The 20,769-nt window shown below is 37.5% G+C and overlaps 1 protein-coding gene across 10 annotated transcripts in view; it reads right to left on the bottom strand.

The window, feature by feature from the left end:
* DMD (dystrophin) overlaps positions 1–20,769 on the bottom strand; it is a 2,178,366-nt gene that overhangs the window by 921,648 nt on the left and 1,235,949 nt on the right. The window lies entirely within an intron of this gene.

Genomic DNA, 20,769 nt, shown 5'->3' on the forward strand with positions numbered 1-20,769 from the left:
ACTGATCTGTTCTCAAAGACATAGACAGGATGAAGCCATGGAGGTGACATGGTTTGGTGCCATTGAAGGACACAGCAAAGCATTTAATAATAACTACATTAGCTATGTTCATTGTGCATCTATTTCAGAATGATTTTCACTGATGTGCATAATCGCAAAGTAAAGGGTATTCAGAGATAGAGAAAGGCCACTATAAAGTTCATGACTGAGAAGTTTTAGGAGCTCATCTAAGTCAGCAAACTCAGGTAGCCTCCAAATACACACACACACAGACATCACACACACACACACACACGTTTGTGTGTTACTAATAATATCTGTTTCACTGACTACATTGATTCTTCAAAAAAGTCAAAATTTGATCAAACTTTGCTATGACTATAGTTGGCTCTGAAACTACATACACAAATCTGCTAGCTTTTCGAAAATTAAATTGACACGGCTGTGAAAGGGTTGCCACTGAGAGATAGGGTAGTGTTTCCATTTGCTAAGCTGCTGAAATGCAATATACCAGACACAGACTGGCTTTTAACAATGGGGATTTATTAGCTTACAAGTTACAATTCTAAGGCCATGGAAATGTCCAAATTAAGGCATCAACTGGAGGATACCTTCTCTGAAGAAAGGCTGCAGGCATCTGGGACACTTCTGTCACATGGGAAGGCACATGGCCTTCGTGTGCTTGTCCTTCACTCCCGGGTTTCATTGCTTTCAGCTTCTGGCTTCAGTGGCTCTCTTTCTCTCAGTTCCTCTGGGGGCTTCTTCTCTGGGTGTTTCTTCTGAACTCTCTGGGCTTTTCCTGTGTCCTTTATCCTCTCAAAAAGGACTCCAGTAAAAGGATTAAGACCCACCTTGCATGGGCTGTGTCACATCTCAATTGAAATATGGCCTTTTCAGGGGTACATAACAACTCCAAACCACAGTTAGGTATATTATTTCTCAAAATTCAGAGTGTTTCTTGGTTGTGTTTGAATTTTCAATGGTAAGTTGGGAAACGAATGAGGTACCTTGGAAGCTAGAATTAGGGAGTGGTTGAGGAAGAGATATCCAAACCTATTGTTAAAAGGATTAGAGTAAGGATCCAGTTGCCACATTTGAAGGCTACTGGTTTTACCTCTAGCCAAGAACCAAGCTCTAGAAGGGATACTAGGCCACTTTGTATGAGTAAGGTCAGCCTTTTCTGTGAATATACACACAGCTGGTTTGTTGTCATAGTTTTCATCAATGTTCCAAATGGGATTGTGACCCAAAAAAGTTTAAGAACCACTAGCTGCCAGCATCACTGAAGAAAACAGGGAGATGAACTCACTGAGGAGAGAATGTCCCTGAAGACTTTGTGGAAATACTCACTGAAGGACATTGATAGATGGTGGGATGACAAGTTTTTATAATTTACCTCTCTTTTACTCATTCTTTCACACTCTCTCTCCCTCTCCTTCTCCCCTCTCTCTTAATACATCTTAATTTTGTTTTTTTCATAATGAAACTTAATTTGATAAATGTGGACAGTATGCTTGTAAATGGGACATGAATATTAGCTATTAGAAGCCCTAGAAAGAGATTTTCCCAAGTTTCTTGGTGAGAACCTCAAACCAAGACCAGTACATGGATGGAAAGCTGCAAGGATTTTACTTTGAAGACTAATAAAATCTGATTTCCAGAAATATAATATAAGACCTGATAGTGTTTTGTGTGTGCACGTGTGTGTGTGTGTGTGTGTGTGTGTGTGTGTGTGTGTGTGTGTACTTCTTTTTAAGGGCAATTACAAATACGGGGCTTTTTACCTACTCAATGGCGAAATGGTCTGAATAAAAGTTTTGTACTAACCCCTCATTTTGCATATAGTGGAATTAAAATAAATACTTATTTAACAAAAGTAAATCTCTGAATTTTACTCAGGGATGTCATAGCCATAATAAGGTATTTTTATGAGAGCAGGAAATTATTTTCCTAAAAGAATATTTCTTATTCAAAGGAATGTGGTATAATATTTTCTAGCTTTGTTTTTTTAAACATCTCCACTTTTCTGTATGTTTGGGATAAACTATTCTTTGAAATACTCTGTTTAAAAGCTGATTTGTACTTAATTTTAGTATTTAGGAAAGTTCCACACTTCTGTGTGAGATTATACTTACAGAAAATTCATTAGTCTTACATCTATCTCACTACCTCTTTTTAAGCTGGGCTATTTTAGTTGATGTCTGAGTTTTCCAGAGCTACTATGCCAAATAACATATAACAGGTTGGCTTAAACAACAGGAATTTATTGGCCTTAGATGCAAAAAGGCTTGTTTCCTCTGAAAGTCAGTAGTATTTTGGTTCTGGCTTGCTGCAATCCTTGGGATTACTTGGCTTGCATCTCTACTTCACCTCATTTGGTAACGTCCTCTCATCTTTATCTTTTGGGTTCCATTGATTTCTGACTTCTGATTCCTCCCCTCCGCTTTCTCTCACTATGTCTGAATTTCTTCTGCTTATAAAGGACTCCGCTAATCCGGATTAAGGCCCACCTTCATTCAATTGGGCCACATCTAAACCAAAAGTGACACCTCCAAAGGGTCTTATTTACAATGGGTTCACACCCACAAGGATGCAGATTAAAATTAAGAACATGTACAAATTGTGGATGCATAATTCAATCTACCACAGTTGATAAGTATATGGCACTAATAAGGTCAAGATTATGGTAGTATCACAATATGGACCAGTCAGTTCTCCAGAGGGAAAAATTCTGCCCCTTGGCTTGTTCTTCACATCTGCTCTGGCCAGTTTACTTGCAGATGGACGTGTGTTGGGAGTCACAAACAAAGCTAAATATAAGGGATGAATCTGATCAGCTCAAACCTGTCACCACCACTTGCAGGGCTTCATTAATAGTAAAACTAATGCTCAAATAATGCTACAATTTTAAAAGTACTTCTCCATACTCTATCTCCCTTAGTTTCACTTGATTTGACTCGAACATTTGTGTACCTAGCATGTGTTAAGATAGTGCTAGACCCTGTGACAGTATAAAGATAAATAACAAATGGCAGTTTCTCCAGTGTTTGAATTTCTTTTGCAATTATTTCTACTCTAATTTATTTTCACCAAAATTAAAGGTTTTCTGAAGTTACTGAAAGTAGATCATAATTAGAATGTCTAAGGCAATTTTACTCTAAGTATCTTCTTGAAGTTGATGGGAATGATGTGAGAAACATTCCTGGAGAAAACCATTTGTGTAGTAAAATATAAAAATTAAATCAGTTTAAAGCTATTTCTTTCCATATTTGTTTATGTGGGCATACATACTCACAATTAATCAATGAATAGATGACAAAGAATCAGTAGCACCCCCCAGGCACCTGGCCTCTTCCTTGCCTCCTAATATCCAGAGAAGTGGACAAGAGTCAATGGGGATACTGTCCTAAATCATCAGAACAAAGCTGTGAAGTCAACTAGTTGATCATAAATCCAGACAAAGCATTTGATGAGGTTCTCAAATCTGCCACGAGAGGAACCTGCTTTCAACCCAAGTCAGTGCCAGGTTGAAAAATACCATTGGAAGGGACTACCAGGGTGTATATTTAAACCAGGGGCTCCCACTTGCCTAGGCATCATTCTTCAGTTTTCTTGGACAAACCCAGCAAGGGTCGTTCTCTCCATTGCCTTCATCTTAAGAAGTTCCCTCAATCTGTCCTTTTTCAAATCAGTCTCTCAGTGGATGGTTTTGACATCTTTTTGCCAGAGTTTCCCCAGAATAACAAATCTTGTTGCCTAAGTTTTCTTCTTCCTCTGATCTCCCATGGCTTTAAAATTTTTTTCATCATTTTATTATGAAAATGTTCAAACATTCAGAAAAATCAGAAGAATCACACAGTGAACCCATATAAATCCATCACCTAATACTGCAATTTCTAACATTTTGCTGTATTTGTTTGTCAAATATCTATCCACCCAGCCATCCATCTATATAGCAACCCATAATTATGTATTTGTATTTCTCATTATTTTGCACTCATCATTTTGTGTAACAGAGCTAGTATTACACCTTTATTATAGTTAGCATGCATGCTTCAGTTTCTTCCATCAATATGTGAGCTTCACAAATTTAGTTACCATACTTTTGTATCATTGTATCTCCAATCCCTAGCACAGTTTTTGACATGGGGCATGTGAATAATTAATGTTTTTAAATCATTTGAAATCATTCATTCAATAGAAAAAATGGTGCCCATTAATGTAGATGCTTTGACATTTCTTTATTCAACTTGTGAATATACCTGAGTGACAGGGTCCCAATTAATACACCACTGTGTAAAGTATGCTGTGCTACCACAAGAGAATAATTAAACCATTTAAAATTAAATGGAGGAAACAATAGATAAAGACCAAGACATCAGTGCTTTCTTATCTTGTGCAACAACATTATCTTCAGTACCCATACTTCTGAAAGGAAAAGACTTAACAGTGGCAAGGGAGGCCAGGCTTCATAGAAGGAGAGAATTCAAGTTGATATCCCAAATAATTGACTTTCAATCCTGAAACTCAGGCATGTGGAAGAATGGAAGGTAAGTGGAGTACTGGTACCTTGCTCACTTCAAGTAAAAACATAATTGCTTGCTGTGCCGGTTTGAATGTATTGTGTCCCCCAAATGCCATTGTCTTTGTAGTCTTGTAGGGGCAGACGTTTTGGTGCTGGTTGGATTTGCTTGGAATGTGCCCGACCCAGCTGTGGGAGATGATTTTGATGAGGTGTTCCCATGGAGGTGTGGCCCCACCCATTCAGGGTGGGCCTTGATCAGTGGAGCCATATGAATGAGCTGACTGGCAGAGGGAACTCAGTGCAGCTGTGAGTGACGTTCTGAAGAGGAGCAAGCTTGCTAGAGAGGAACCTCCTGGGAGAAAGCTGTTTTGAGGCCGGAGCTTTGGAGCAGACGCCGGCTGCCTTCCCAGCTAGCAGAGGTTTTCCGGACGCCATTGGCCATCCTCCGGTGAAGGTGCCCGGTTGCTGAGGTGTTGCCTTGGACGCTTTGTGGCCTTAAGACTGTAACTGTGTAGCGAAATAAACCCCCGTTTTATAAAAGCCAATCCATCTCTGGTGTTTTGCATTCTGCAGCATTAGCAAACTAAGACACTTGCAAAAGAAGAGGTGGAAGATTTCACTTGAAGGAGAACACAAATTAAAAGGGAAGAGAGGGGAGAGGGGGAATATGGGAGGAAATGAGAAACAACCAAAAAGGATTAAGAGGTTTTGAGAGGATGAGATTGAGGAGGAAGTAGAGAATAAATGACACTAAAGGAATTGAGGTTGTGATACAATATAAGATGGAGATGATAAAAACATGTTGGAATTCACTATTCTGAAAATTGTTGAGGAATGCAAAATTTGGAAATGACAAATATTAGCTCTATGCCCTTTGCATTTAAAGGATAAGTTAGAGCTTTTGAAATGCATGGAAAACCTTAAAATGGAATTTAAAATCATAAGATCTCAACTTTCTGAAACTAAATAGATATTTTTGTCACAGTCTAAATGCTATCATATAAAATGTTTACCGAGTCTTATACCAGGCCTTGGAGATGGTAACCAATGAGTTTTCTGAAAAGGTTATTTTTGTCTAATTCCATTTTTCTCATCGAATTGTGAAATTGTGCACTTTCGTATAAGAGATATTGAGAAATTTCCTTTATTTGGAAGATTCTGAAAGTGAAAGGGTAGAATGCTCTTATATTGCCACAAATTACAAAGCTTTTGATAAGTGAATAGAGATATGTGACAATTTCAAATTGCCTTTAGGACTATATTCATGCTATCAACATTTTTAAATCCTGATAATATTGAGTACACATCTTCTCATTAAAATTTAGTAAAACTTTATCATGAACTTCTCCAGAGGACTCCTTGAGTAATGCCAATTGTCTATTCTGTCTATTCTCTACACAGGCAATTGACTGGAACTCCTTGAATAATCAGCCCCATTGCTTGCAGTAAAACCAAGTAATTTCCCCTTCAATCTCACATTGTCCTTTATGTTCACATCTATTTTTGTGTATAATTTCAATTTCAGGTCCACATCTTATTCTTGGACCATCTAAAATGGGGCATTTACTCTGAATTTCATTTCCTTCCCTGTTTGTGGCCATGTTTTATTTGGGAACTCAGAATGCAAGAGATACAGAAAAATTCGTGGAAGAAAGAGTGAACACTTTTCATGCTAACACAACATAAAGTTGAAAAGCAGTGATTTGGAACTCTTGAGTCACTTGATATCCAAGATCACCTCTTAAGGACCTGTGTATGTGTCTTAATTTGGGTTCCCCAGAAGCAGACTAGGAAGGAAAAATTTGAGCTCAAGTAGATTATTTGGGATGTTATCCCAGGACACACCAATGGGTTGTGGAGAAATGAGATGGGGAAGAGAAGGCAGCCAATAAAAGTATGATATCTAGCAAGCTACTGCTGTAGACAACTGGAGCATAATCCTACTGGGGAACTCTGGGAGTATCAGACCTGAGGGGCAAGGAAGCTGGGGTATTTATTCACCAACTGCTACATTAAAGGGGCATTACTTTCCATACATTTCTGACCTGCACCAAGCACAAGCAGAGAAAGCCCTAGGCAAAAAGAAGCAAGTGTTGGTAGTTGGAAATCAGGCAGCATGTATAGAAATGGCAAGTGCTGAAGGACATAGCTCTTAGTACATTTTGTTTGATTGTTTGTATAAATGATCTCAAGAATCTGTCTACATTTCAAAAGCACTGGTAGAATGTCATAATCAATACTCGGTTCCATTAACTGGCTAAAAAAATTCAGGTCCAAACAATGTTTAGTGGATATTAGTTACCTTTTCTAAATTATTCCTTCCATTATTCCTTCCTTCCTTCCATTATTCCTTCCTTCCTTCCTTCCTCCCTCCCTCCCTCCCTCCCTTTCTCTCTCTCTCTCCATCTACATATGTATGTATGTATGTATGTATGTATCTATCTATCTGTCTACTTACCTACCTACCTTCCTGTCTATCTATCTGATCTACCTGCCCAAATATCTAAAGTCTTCCTTTTCCTTTGAGGAACTTTCCCTCTATCCACTTTCACTGTGTTGTGGCTGCAGAGTTTAGTTGAGATTTAGTCACTTCTAGGTGCAGGAATGAGGCCTGATTTAGCTCAAGAATGAGTGTGTGACTTAAATCAGGCCAATGTGTTCCAGGGAGAGCTTTGCTAGATACTGTGGGTAAAAAGATCACTGCAAAAGTGAGGCTGCAGATTTGGGGTCTGAAACCGTCGCAGGAAATTTTGCCACCATAAGGGGAGCCAGATGAATCTGCCAGATTGACACAGAAAGGTAGAAGCCAGAGAACTGCTGAAAACAGAACCAGAACCCTGGTGGTTTTTGCTGTATCAGTATGAGATAGGTTTTCTGTCACTTGCATCATTAAGAATACTAGCCAATATGGCATTTAATCAGTTATCTACTAGTTAGAACCCATCCCCCATCAAATATCATGGAAAGTAAAGACTTATGGTATTTTAAAATAATTTTATCATTGTACTTCTATTTATAAAATTTATTGATTAACGTTAGCAAATAATACTTCTATTTCATGTATAATAGCTACAAGCCATATTTTATATGCCCATAATGTGACATAATAACAGTTCAATCATTGTGTTCCAAAATAGAGATTTTTAAATTTGTAGATTGGATTATAGCTACACAACAGCCAAAGTGTTTACTATTCTGAGAGGACTCTGATGAAAGAAAAGGTTAACCTAATAGAACCTGCTGTGCCTACATTGGCAAATGGTAGGAAATCACACAGATGGTGGCATTTGCCTGGGAGTTTGGTGCCAGGGGTATCCTCCCAAAGGCACATAAATTAGGATGGAATTTCTATCCTATCTTATGGATGCAGATTTATTAGGAAAATCCATATTTCTACCCACACTATAGAAAACCATCACCACCACCACTACAACTACAACAAAATTAATTTAATAGTAAATATTTATTGATACTTTAGTATGTGCCAGGTTCTCCCTAGCCAGATAAACAAGAAACGCAGCTTTGTTTCCGACTGCTATTTGGTAGTCATAGGTTATTTCCCTTCTACCAACACAATGCACTTAGAATAGTGCTTGACACACAGTAAGCTGTCAGTGAAAGTTAGCCATCATTACCTAACCTTCCCAGGACTTTTGAACTCTATTAGGGAGTGGGGGAGCCTCCGAAAAATGATTAAGTTTCTCTCTTGCTAGTCTAGGGCAGGCTTGGTATCCATGTATAAAGAAATAAAGGAATGATAAAAATAACAAATGCTTACCACACAGGAGGTAGAAAGTAATGAATGTCACAAGATAAATACTGGTGGTGGCTTAAGGACAAGATGGGTCTTATTTGGAGGCATCAAGGCAGGCTTCATGGGGGTATAACACAGAGGTCTGGAGATTTGTGATGTAAAAGAGAAGGACAGAGGTAGACATTCTAGGTGGACCAGGCAGGGAAGGAGGGGAAAGGAAGCCTTGTCAGGATGGCATACTGAATACAAATGACAAGTGGGAGATAACATTGGAAGACAGCCAGAGCTACATTATAGAGCAGCTGGAAAGTCAGGACTAGAAGAGGAACTTACCAAGAAACTGTTACCCCTGTTGAAGCCCCAGTATCCCCCCAACATGTACAGGCTTGTTTGCTAGGGATTTTGTGATTAATGGAGGCCCTTGTTTGAATCAAACAGGCATTACTGAGCAATGTGGTGGTGGGCTGAGGATACAGCTAGTGTTCATTGTACTGGCACATTTAAAGGGCTTGGGGGGGGAAGGCAGATTAAGATAGAAGCTTATAATGTACTGTTGCTTTATATCTTTGTCACTGTAGAAACAATACTAAAAAATCTTAATAAGAACTAATTTTTATTGGTGTCTTACCATGTGAGAGGCACTGCTCTAAGCTTTTTATGTGTTATATCTCAGTCCATTTTTTAGTGCCATTTTGTTACTGAGGCCCAGGGAGGCCAAATAGCTAGAAATGAATGTTTGATAAGCTACTACTTTGGTAGCCCCCAATGAATCATGCCTCCTGGAATTCATGACTTTGTGTAGTTCCGTCTCATTTTGACTCTGGGCTTGGTTATGTGCCTAGCTTTGGCCACTGGAACATTAGCAAGGGGCATGCAAACAAAAGCTTGATAAGTGCTTAAACATCAGGCTTGTTCCTTTTGGAACGCTGCTTCTTGGATCTCAACCTCCAAGCTCTGAGGAAGTCCAAGAAATTACCTAGAGAAGATCAAATGGTAACAAACTGAGGCTCATGGTCAATAGCTCCAGTTGACTTCCCAGCTGGCAGCCAGTACCAACTGCCAGTTACCTCAGTGAGGCCATTTTGGACTTTCCAGCTTTCCCAGTGCCTCAGATGACACCATGTGAAGCCGAACAATATTGTGGTCAAGTCAGAATCATGAGAAATAATAAACCTCTGTTGTTTAAAACCACTAAGTTTTATTGTGGCTTGTTATATAGCATAAAGAGCTAGAACAAGCAAAACTAAAATTTGAACCAGGCAGGCTAGTAATGTGTAGAACTATGCAGAAATTAAAATCAAATTCTGAAAGTCCTAGCAAAACCACATTTAAAAAAAATTCATTGAAATAAGTACAGTATTCTGCATTGCCTCTGCAGACTGCATGATGCCTTCTTGGGTTCTTTTACCCTACCCCATCTCTCTTCTTCTTTCCTGCTCGTATGTGAATATACACAACATACTTGCTTCTGACATTATGTTTGCTCTCAGGAACAAAGAACAACCTTATTATATTTATGGATATCATCACTACCCCTTTCACATTTTAATCACCACCTAATTGTGGGAAAACAATTATGTAAATTGTTAGCAGGTATAGTGGCCCCTCTCCCTCCTCCAGGATGAATATGATGACTGGATCTTGATGAAGAATATGTCAATGACAAGGTTAGCATCTAGATCAGAGGTAGAATTAGAGAAAGGAACTTCTTACAGATCTAGGGAAAGGCTGCCCTTAACTCTGAGAAGTTTGGTAAGGATTTTTATATAGGAGTATCCAGAGATAGGGAACTGAGTGAGTTTTGCCTTCAAACCAAATTGTATCGTCTACTATGTGTTTCTCTAACCATCCTCTGAACAATCACTCCCTCCTCTTCCAGATTGTGTCAGGATCCCTTGTTATATGCTTTCACCATTCTCCTTTTTGTGGCACTTAACACAATTTGAACTAAGCAATATTGCTCAGATGTTGTGGTTAAGCAGAAAGCAACTTTATTCTTCTCATCCTTCCCTTCAAAGAGGTTTTATTAAATCATTCTTCCCAGCTTTCAACTGAAATCTCAGGCTGGAGTGGTGAGTATAGGGGGTAGGGAAGCACTAGTTTCATAATCCATGTCTTGCAGAGACAGTCCAGGGCTTATTATTGTCTTTGGGTCTATTACTGGTTCACCTTTATAAATTGGTTGTGGGAGGATCAGATGGCATGACTTTCACTTTATAGGCCATTGGACCATGAGGAACCACACCTGGATTGGATGGAGAAGACTTCACAGCTCCCCAAAACAAGGGACTTGCAGCTGGATGCAGTAAGTGGATGGAACTTTGGGTGGTCTTTTAGGGAGGCAGCGAGTTTGTTCTATTGGTGGAAAAGAGAGTGTGTGGATACTTTTGGTTGATCAGATGGATGGACCAGTGTGGAAAAATTTAAATACAAGCAATATGTTGAGGATAGCATAGCTATATTGCTAGCCTGGGTTCCTAGGATAACTTTTCAGAGTAGAGCCCATGTACTCAGGATGGACTTTGTATAATAAAGATACAAACATCTATATTGCTTGAGCCACTGAATGTGGGGGTCTCTTTATTATAGTAGTTCAACCTATAACCAAAAAATCTAAAAAAGACAAAGAGAATAGCTACATTTATTACTATATAATTAGTTTTAATGTTTGTCTCCTGCCACCAAATGTATGGTCCCTAGAGACAGGGATTGTGTCGGTCTTGTTCATAATGCTATCCTCATTCCCTTGCACAATATTTAACACACTGGAAACACTTAATAAATATTACATATAGTAATAAATGAAGGTATACTATTGGTAGTTTCCTAGGATTTTGTATATGGTATCTTGGAGGATCTGTGATCCTCAAGACTATTGGCTTTTGAGAGCACTGACACTGTATTAATATTACATGGCAGTCAGCATTAGGTGATTAGAAATCTGAATACATGGGAATGTATCTTGATTGAGTATCTTACTTTGAGATGAGTGGCATATTGATAGCATTGATGGCCTGCCAGTATTCACATCTCTTTGCAGTGTGACTTCACAGCTCCTCCCACCAAGGGGTATAGCTTATTTCCCTAACCCTGGGCTGGCCCTTTAACTTGCTTTAGAAAAATAATGTGGTGGAAATGACAGTGAGCCAGTTTCCAACCTAACCCGCAAGAAGCCTTGTTCACTTTTGCTTTCTATCATAGAATCCTTTTACCTCCATGAGAATAACAAGCCCAGGCTAGCCTGCTGGAAGATGAGAGAACATATGGAGCAGAGGTGAGTCATCCTAGCTGAGCTCATTGTCTATAAGCCAACCTCCAGCCAACACTCTAGCTCACTGGAAATGCATAAGGGAGCCCTAGAAAGATCATCTAAGATTAGCCCAGATCGCCAGAATAGCCCATCTGACTCACAGACATGTATGTGATTGTAAATGGTTATTATATTAAGCTGATACATTTTGGGGGTGTTTTGATGCATAATATTATTGTAGCTATGGATAACTGATATACATGAGAAGGCAAGAAAAGGGAGTAAGCCTTGGTGCAGTTAAGAGTTCTTAAATAATATCAGAGACCTAAATTTTTAAAAATGCTGATTTTAAATGAGGAACAGAAACCAAGCTCAATCCTTTGCAAGGACACCTGCATAAAGCTTCATAGCAAAATAGTGGGGCTAACCATTTGAAAAAAGGATTTTAGAAGATCATTATTAGAAGAGAAAACAATACCTAGTATTTATTGACTACGTTAACTCTCTACCAACCATTGCCCAAAGCAATGAAAGAGGGGAAGAAATAACCTGGCTTCTCCCTCCACCTGCCCTCCAATCTCCTGACACTTCCTCCCACTGGCTAAATCTATTAAGAAACTGGCAGGCAAAGGAACCTGCTGGATGAAGTCAGTGAAGTGAGCCTCTTGTGATACACAACATAGCATGGAAAGGGCATGGGATAGATCTGAGAACATGGGCATATAGGAAAGGCATGTCTATCTTTTTAACCCCACAAAGGGCTGTGTTTCAAAGGCATAAGTTGGATGTGTTCATATGTTCTGTCAAAGTTGAATGTGTACCCTCTGGAGGTGGATGGATGTGCTTCACACAAACCAAGAAACTAAAAGCTCTTAGAAAAGGCCTCTCCGGGATCTCAGAATACACTGGATGCACAGTCCAATGAATGGGACTTGTGGTCAACTCAGATACAGACTCTTGACAGCCATCCTCTACATCCATACTACTTAAAGTGCAGACCAAGGACCAGAGCATCAACATCACCTGGAAGCCTGCTGGGAATGCAAAATCTTAGGTCCTACCCAAGATGCACTGAATCAGAATCCACCTTCTAACAAGATTCCAAAGTGATATATGTGCATATTAAAGTCTGAGAGGCACTGTTCCACATAATGGCACATAGGCCCTCTTTTCATTATCACCTGTATTAGAATTTTATGGTACCTATCTTGTAACAGCAATCAACATTTAATTCCTCATAACAAAGTATTATAGTGCATATTTTGTCATTATCCTTACTGGACCTTGGGAGATGAGCAAACAAGCCTCATAATGCATTGCTATCATATAGATGAGGTGATTGAGGCATGAAGAGATTTAAATAAGTGGCCCATAGTTACAAGCTAGTGAATGGTGTACCTGGGCATGGGACTGAGTTACTAACTGTGAGTTCAGTGATCTTTTCAGTACTGAGATGAGTTGTGAAGGGTACAGAGGTAGCATGGGATAGTCCTTCCATAAGCTATTAGAATATTTGAGGCCCCATTCAGAATTAACCACACAGGAACTAAGTGAGAAATTGGAAAGGGGCATGTTTAAGAATTTCAAATCCTCACACAAAGTAGAAATGATTAATCACATTGCATTCAGTTTCAGTGTGAACAAATGAAGATGTTAATCTCAACATATCCCCTAATTATTTAAATACTTAAAAATGCTGTCATGCACTCTCAAACTCTATCAAACCTTGACTATAAAGTGTGTTTTTTTCTATTAATTTTCCTGTTTCCTAGGTTATCTTTTATTTGTTGCCAATGAATGAAGACTTTTATAGCAGCTGAAAATTAAATTTTTCTCTCTCCCTTCACCAACATCATCAATGATTCTAGAAAGATACACATCGCTGATACAAAGAAAACAATAAAGCAGCTTCAAAGAGACTTCAAAGAGACCAATTAAATTGGTCTAGGATTTTTAACCACAGTAATAGCAGCAGCAAAAGCAATCTTCACGATAGTCATTAAAATTGTGATAGAGTTGCAGAATGTTCATTGTTTCACAAAGTCAAAAAAAGTTGAAGAATCACTGCCCAATTCAAAACTGTTGATGTCACCTACATCACAAATAGGCAGAAAGTGTCACCTTCATAAGAAAGTTATTTTTAGGCTGTATTTAAAGTGTAGTCACCAGTCACAGGTTGCCTATAGATTGTAACTACCAGGACAAAAGGAGTTGTCTCCAAACACCCTTGTGATGACTTTGATTTCTGTTCCATTTTCTGGTCCATCTCTTTTCCTCCACACTTGACCAGCCATGCCAAAGATGGACTTAACTTTTCCCAGTGAAAACTGAAAGTGTTCCCAAATTAAAACTGTACCATTTGGCTCACATACTTTTATTTATACAGCAAAACCGATTGATCTTCTCTAGCAACAAACAATGAAATTGGTCTCTTCGATGCCTCATAATTATTTCTAATACAACAAGCAAATTAAAGGGCAGTGCAACAATTTCTCCATCAGGCCCTTATCAGCCCCTTCAAAACCCATCTGGTGGCCTTGCCCTCAAGTATAAAGTGGAGAAATGAGGGGACTGCTGATTTTGGCACCCAGCTTACTCTCCGATAATCTACCTCATCCTTCTCGGCTGACATGAGACAGAAATAACATCAAAGAGTGATAAACTCTTCCCCACAAACCTGGGGTTCCATGGTTCGCTGGCCCCAGTCCTAATCTATCAATCCTCTTTCTGCACAATAAAAGGTAAGAAACCCATTATAGATCTGTTATATGCCCTGGCAGGTGGCCTAGGACAAAGACGAACTATGTCAACTGACCCGGCATTCGGTCTCCCTTTTCTATGGTTTGAAGCACTAGGGGTCAGCTGACATGGTTCTAGTAGTCAGGACTTCGTATTAAATTCTTTTAAGTACATAAATAAACTCACACATCTTGATGTATGAATATAAAGATTTGACAGAAAACCTCATTCTTGGTATGATTCTGACCTTTGATAAAAATAGTCCTGCTATTTTATTTTATATTTTTTTGCATAACATATTGGCTTTGCAGGTGATAAAATAAATGAAATTGGGTTAGAATTTACAATCTATGCTCTTAAATATGGCCTTTAATCTCCATTCCTTTTTCAACCTTAGCTTAAGAAGTTGGTATGTTAAAAACTCCAGTTAATGCCAATTCAAGATTATTAAATTATTAGAAAGTCTCAGGGTCAATGCTATATATTCTAGTACCCCCAAAGCAAAGGCACTTCAGAAACAAAATGGAAGAAAAAGCATTTTATATTAGCAAAATCCTTTCTCATTATTTGATTTCTTCTTTCTAAAATTCATTGCTATAGGGCAAACAGCTTTGTGCTAATAAAGGACTTACTTCAAAAATGTTACACTGAAGGTCAAGAGTTATGAAATTTTTGTCCTCCTTTTTATTTTCATCATCATTATATTTTTATTCAGTTAAAATTCTTTGGGAACAGGGAAGAAAGTTTGCCAAGAATAGTCATATCTGTTTTTAACTGGAAATTAGTTTACTTTTTAATAAAGCCTGGGCCACAATATATTTAAGTGACAAAAGTTCATACCCAGTGAATAGTATGTGTGTATATACATCAGCAAAAGTAAGGTTTTAACATGGAAATGAATTACTGCCTTTCTATTCATGCTGGATTTGCTTGTTTATGTACTTGTGCCAAATTAACAAATTATCTTTTATCCGTTGAGGTTTCCTAATAGAAATTTATTTGGCTCTAATGTAACTTTCTACAAATGCCTTCTCACCAATCCACCCAAGTGGAGGAAACCAATATCAAGAATGGAGATATGGGAAGGGGCAGGGAAGCAGTGTGAAGGTTCAATCATGCTCTGCCTGAATTTCTGAGAAAAAATCAGATGATTGGATTGACTGTAGAGACACTCAGGGTTAGGAAGGTTATCTTAAGTTATGCTCATGCTTAAAAAGTGAAGGTGTGCAAAAGCAATGCTGGATTACTTAGACTTCCCGGCAATGTGAGGAGAAAAACCACTATTTTCCAACATACTTTATCTGAAATGTTACTTGATAGCAGATAATGAGAATAGTGAGATCAGAGAAATGGGAAGAGTATTCGCCGAAAGCCATCTGTGCCATCTTTAAGGGTCATTTCGTGATCTTTGTGTCTTTGCCTCTCATTCTCTTTCAGTTCCTGTATCCACAATGGTGGCACACATTTCAGGTTTCTACCTAAATGCCATAATTGTAACGGTTTGATTAAGTAGGTGTCTCAGTAAGAATATTGCGCTTGGTCTTCACAATTTTCTGGTTTAATGTTACCTCTATTTTTTTAAAAACATTTCTGAGCAATTACATTTTTCCAGATACCCTGTTAAGCATTTCCCATGTACTCCCTCACTGCATTTTCACTACAAAGCGGGAGGTATGTTCTGTTGTTTGAATTTTGGAGTTGTTATACATGCAGTGCAGACAGGGTAGATATAAGACCACAGAGCTAGTGGAGAAGGAGGGATTCGTAATCCAGAAGCCTCGCTACTAATCACCACAGTAAACTGCTTCCTCACCACTCCTGTTTACTTTTTCTTTGTTTGCAGTTTAAAGTGCCTGACCCATTTTCTTGGCATTGCCTAAAATTTCAATAATCTGGAAAGTCAAAAACTTATTGTTGATAAAGAGCGATTTATTTGGTAATAACGGCAATCGTGTTTCTTCACAGGCAAAACTTCTCAACTTCACTGAGGTGTCAAGAGGATAGATGATGATGACAAAGATGGTGATGCTGCTGCTGATGGGATCAGCAGTAAGTTTCTGTAATAATTATTATAGACTATTTGTCATGTGCCCGGTCCACCCCTAAGAACTTGATGCTTTGTTTTTGCCCCTAGGGTAAGCCTATGGGGGACTATTAAAAATTACAATGAGATAAGAGGCAGAAACCAGGACTGTCAGGGCAAATCAGGTTGTGCCAACGACACATAATCTAATAAAAATCCCCATCTCCGTGGGATACTGCAGGAGGCAAAGTCAGTGATGCTATGTTATAAACCTTAAATTACTATCCCCGTAACTCTTAGCCTCAAACTATTTAGCAACTAAACTATAAATTAGAGATATGAATATTTATAATGCCAGGTCCTCTTTGCATGTCTTTGAAATAAGGCAAGGACAGGAATTAATTTGATATCCTTAGTGTAGAACCTGGCACATAGTAGGCGCTAATTAGATAGCTGTTGGATGAATGACTGAACGAATGAATGCTTTAAGATAATTATAAACTACATAAAGGAAACTTCCAAGAGGAATGGATTTCTTAAGAAACAACAGGTTATACTCCAGAAAAAAACATTTTCTTGTTTTGCATGTTAGCTCAAAGATTTATAAAATTAAGAACTGTATGAATTATGTTACAAATATACTTTATGGAGGAACATCATGAGCATATCAAAGCGCCAGTGAAACCATCTGGTCTCTGCTATTACTGCTAGCTGGATGACTGACTTCTTGCTATCATTACTATCATTCTTTCTTCATATATTATGGCATTTTTTTCTGGGCCCAATAAGCACCAGTAAAATATGGTAACAACCTCTAATAAAGATCCTCTTCTTTAGTTAAGGAAAAGTACATCCACGGCAGGACTAAATGACCCCTATTAAAACAATCTATGAATTATCTTCTTGTGATAGGAAATTAATTAATTGGGGCAAATGTCCATTTTTGAGCAAGGAATGGAAAAGCCAAGATTTAGCTTTATTAAATTTCCTCCTTTTCACTATCCACATTTATAGTAACGGCAAGTTAATAACTGACATCACATGGCACATATAACTGGAAAAAGACCAAAAGTTTACCTGATGCAAATGAAAAGATTAAATTTGAAATGTGTATGCAAATGAATATTTAGAAGTAATATGATTGGAGGCTAATACTAAATGTATCAGGTTTCTGGAAATTTAGATGCAATCACTTATATATTATGGGAGATAGTCTGGCCTAGAAGTTACATATATTTTTATTTTCATAAATTTTATTTTGTGACTTAGTTTGAAAACAATCCCTGTACTATTATCAACATTACAAAACATATTCCTGCATTGAAGTTTTGAAACATGTATTGTACTTGTAAACCTAAGGTTTTCTTTCTAGGAAAAGAGAATCTGATATTTTATTAAGAAGCACTTAACTAAAATTCATTTTCTAGCAAAATTTCTTAATCATATTTGTAAAAACATTTACTCATTTTATGCACTATTTTATAGTGTCTAGTCAGTAAGAAATTAAAATGTTAATTTACTATTCACAAATAAATAGTAAAATATGATGCAAAATTTAGATTTATTCAATAATATGGAAATATATTTTTATAACTAATAGGATTGTATACCATATATACTATCTGTGAAGTTGCTACTTAACATAAAATAGTAGACATATAACTAACTCTGAAACAATATAAACATGTTTCCTTACATTACACAGATAAAAAATCCACAGTAAAGAAGATTCTGGGATATATTTCAAAACATCACATCCAGTTCTCAAAAAAGGGCAATAAGCAAAGCAAAGGCTCTCACACAGTTTCTTTAAAATAAAAAAAGAAAAGAAATTCCAGTTTTCATTTTTAAATGGAATGGAATAGGAAACCATGTTTTTTTCTTTGTTTCTCTCAGGTGATCCATGTAAAAATTACTTGAGTTTCTACTAAAAGGTTAAAAATGCTACTTATTTTGGAATCCCTTTTATATTTAAATAGAGAGCTGTGTGGTCTCAAATCAGTCACATAACCTTTCTAGGACTCAGTGTTCAAATCTACATGATTTGAGGGTAATTTAGCTTCATGAGACTCCTTCCATCGGAATAATCCTATGAGCCTATAAAATAAAAGTTCCATCTTTTCACTTTTCCATTAAGTACAGGAAGCAGACAATATGATTCAAAAATAATGATAAAATATATTTTAGTTTTAAATAATAGGTAGTTGAAAAAATACCCATAGATAACATGTAAAAATAACAATGAAGAGTAAGGAAAGGGGGCACAAGTGACAAGGAAAGGAGGAGAGGAAAGAGGGATTAAGAAGTAAAGAGTCAGAGAAAGTGGGAGAGAATATGTCACATACACCATTTGGACAGAGAAAAATTAACACATACAAATATAGAAAAGTAGATAAGTAAAAGACATAGGAAGCTATCAAGTCATAGACAAAGACATAGCAGAACGAGAAACAGAGGAAAGAGTGATGGTGGAAGAAGGAAGAGAAGGACACACAGAACATTCAAAGAAGTACAAAGAGTGATAAATATTGAAAACAGTAGAGTCATACATGTTTATGAAGATCACAGAGTGAGGCTCTCAAAGAGGGAGAAACACAGAGGCTAGCTTTAATGATTTTCCCATTTTGTGGCTCTTAAGGGCATTATTGTTGAAGACTGTAAAGGGCAAATCAAGTGTTAGATAAAAATGGGAATACCACCTCATGATCCTTAGCTGGAGGAATCCATAAATTTAAGCCAAGGGCTGAATTCACCTTGAAAGTCACATTTAAAGAGAAGCTACCAAGGCCAAAGCAAGGCTAACCCAGTTTTGCATTATAAGGTCCACCACTCCACTAAAGAAATAACTCTATCTCCAACCAGTACTTTTTCTCTTCAATAATGAAGCATAAATTTTCAAAAATAAGAGGTGTGTTGGCCAAATATGCAGAATGCAGAACATAAAGTGAGCTGTGGAGAAATGCACCAGAGATTGTGATGGTAGGACCTTTTTGGATATGTTGTGCACTAAAAAAATGACATATGTGTGTTTCAGGAACTATGACCTACCAGTTCCAAACAGACCATCCACTCTGGCATTTAGGGATGGAGGAGAGGATGAGAGAACACAGGAAAAGAGTCCCCCTTATTTCTCGTCTCCTCTAATGACTGAGAACTTGAGGTTTCGTGACGACCAAGGCCGTCTCTCAGTGATTCATGTCATCTTTTCTTACTTTTTAAAAACTACTGACTTGCACACTGACCTAAATCTAGCACTGATCATTTGTTTTCTCTTCCCTATACCTTACCACCAGAGAAGGGGGGACATAAGGATTGAGAAGCAGCAATTAAATAATTTAACAATGACTTAACATGATTTCAAACTCCATGATACTTTGATGGCAAAGACATGGCATTACAATTATAATTTTGGGAGAAGGCACAGCTATTATGGATATTATAGTAATATGTTTACACATATTATTGTGTTTGGAGACTTACATGAATTCTCCATCATAAAAGATTTTGACTTTTTACTCTGTTACAAAACAGAGAAAACCTTGATTCATGTTTCACACATCAGAGAGCTGCTATTATGTACTGTCGATAGCTCTCTCACATTTCTTACAATTGTAAATTTTTGTGTTCCCTTTTGTTATATCAAGATGTTGTAGAACATTTGGGGGTATCCCTCCTCCTTGCCCCCTTCCTATGAGGAATGCTTTTATTTATATTGTTACATGGCTAGAAATTTAATTACTAGGACATCACTTTCCCTCCATATGCAAATGTCTCTAGACTAGCTTTACATGGCTGTTTGGAAATCACTAAAGGAATACACTTTTCATTTATCAATAGGAAAATATTCCCCTTAAAATGTCCCATAGACAAGTAACCAGTATTCATGAAACATCTGACCAGGACACTGAAGATGATGAATGGGAAAAAATACATAGGGATCACATGGCAAAGAAACAAAGTATAAGAATCACTATACAAGGGTAATTTAGCAATGGTTCCGGTGGTAATTAGTTTTGTATTTGCTATACCAGTGTAAGAAAATCATATGATTACATTATGATTAATTGTGTTGCCTATTTATGCAGGGTTATCCAGCTTAAGGAGGGTTTCTTTATTATTATTGTTGTTGTCATTATTGCTGTTGTGACAATTATACTAATTACGGGAATACTCTCATCCTGCTTGCCGGTCTGTTTGAGCCCTGATCCCACACTGATAAACTGTAGGAGTTGGGTCCTAATGTTAGCATTAGGATTTCATAATGCCTTGTATAAATGTTTGTACTGTTTTTTGAAAATAATAAAAAAACTTGATTCATTTTTTTTAAAAGTTTATACTTTGACTATTCACATAACTGAGAGAAAATGTTAATACATGAAAATAAAAGGTATTTTTCAAATACCTACTTGCTTGAATTATACAGAACCAAGCACACATTTTGATTTTAATGTCATAAAATTGGCACTTATTTCAGTACC

The sequence above is a fragment of the Choloepus didactylus genome, chromosome X (genome assembly GCF_015220235.1).
Source record: "Choloepus didactylus isolate mChoDid1 chromosome X, mChoDid1.pri, whole genome shotgun sequence".
NCBI lineage: Eukaryota > Metazoa > Chordata > Mammalia > Pilosa > Megalonychidae > Choloepus > Choloepus didactylus.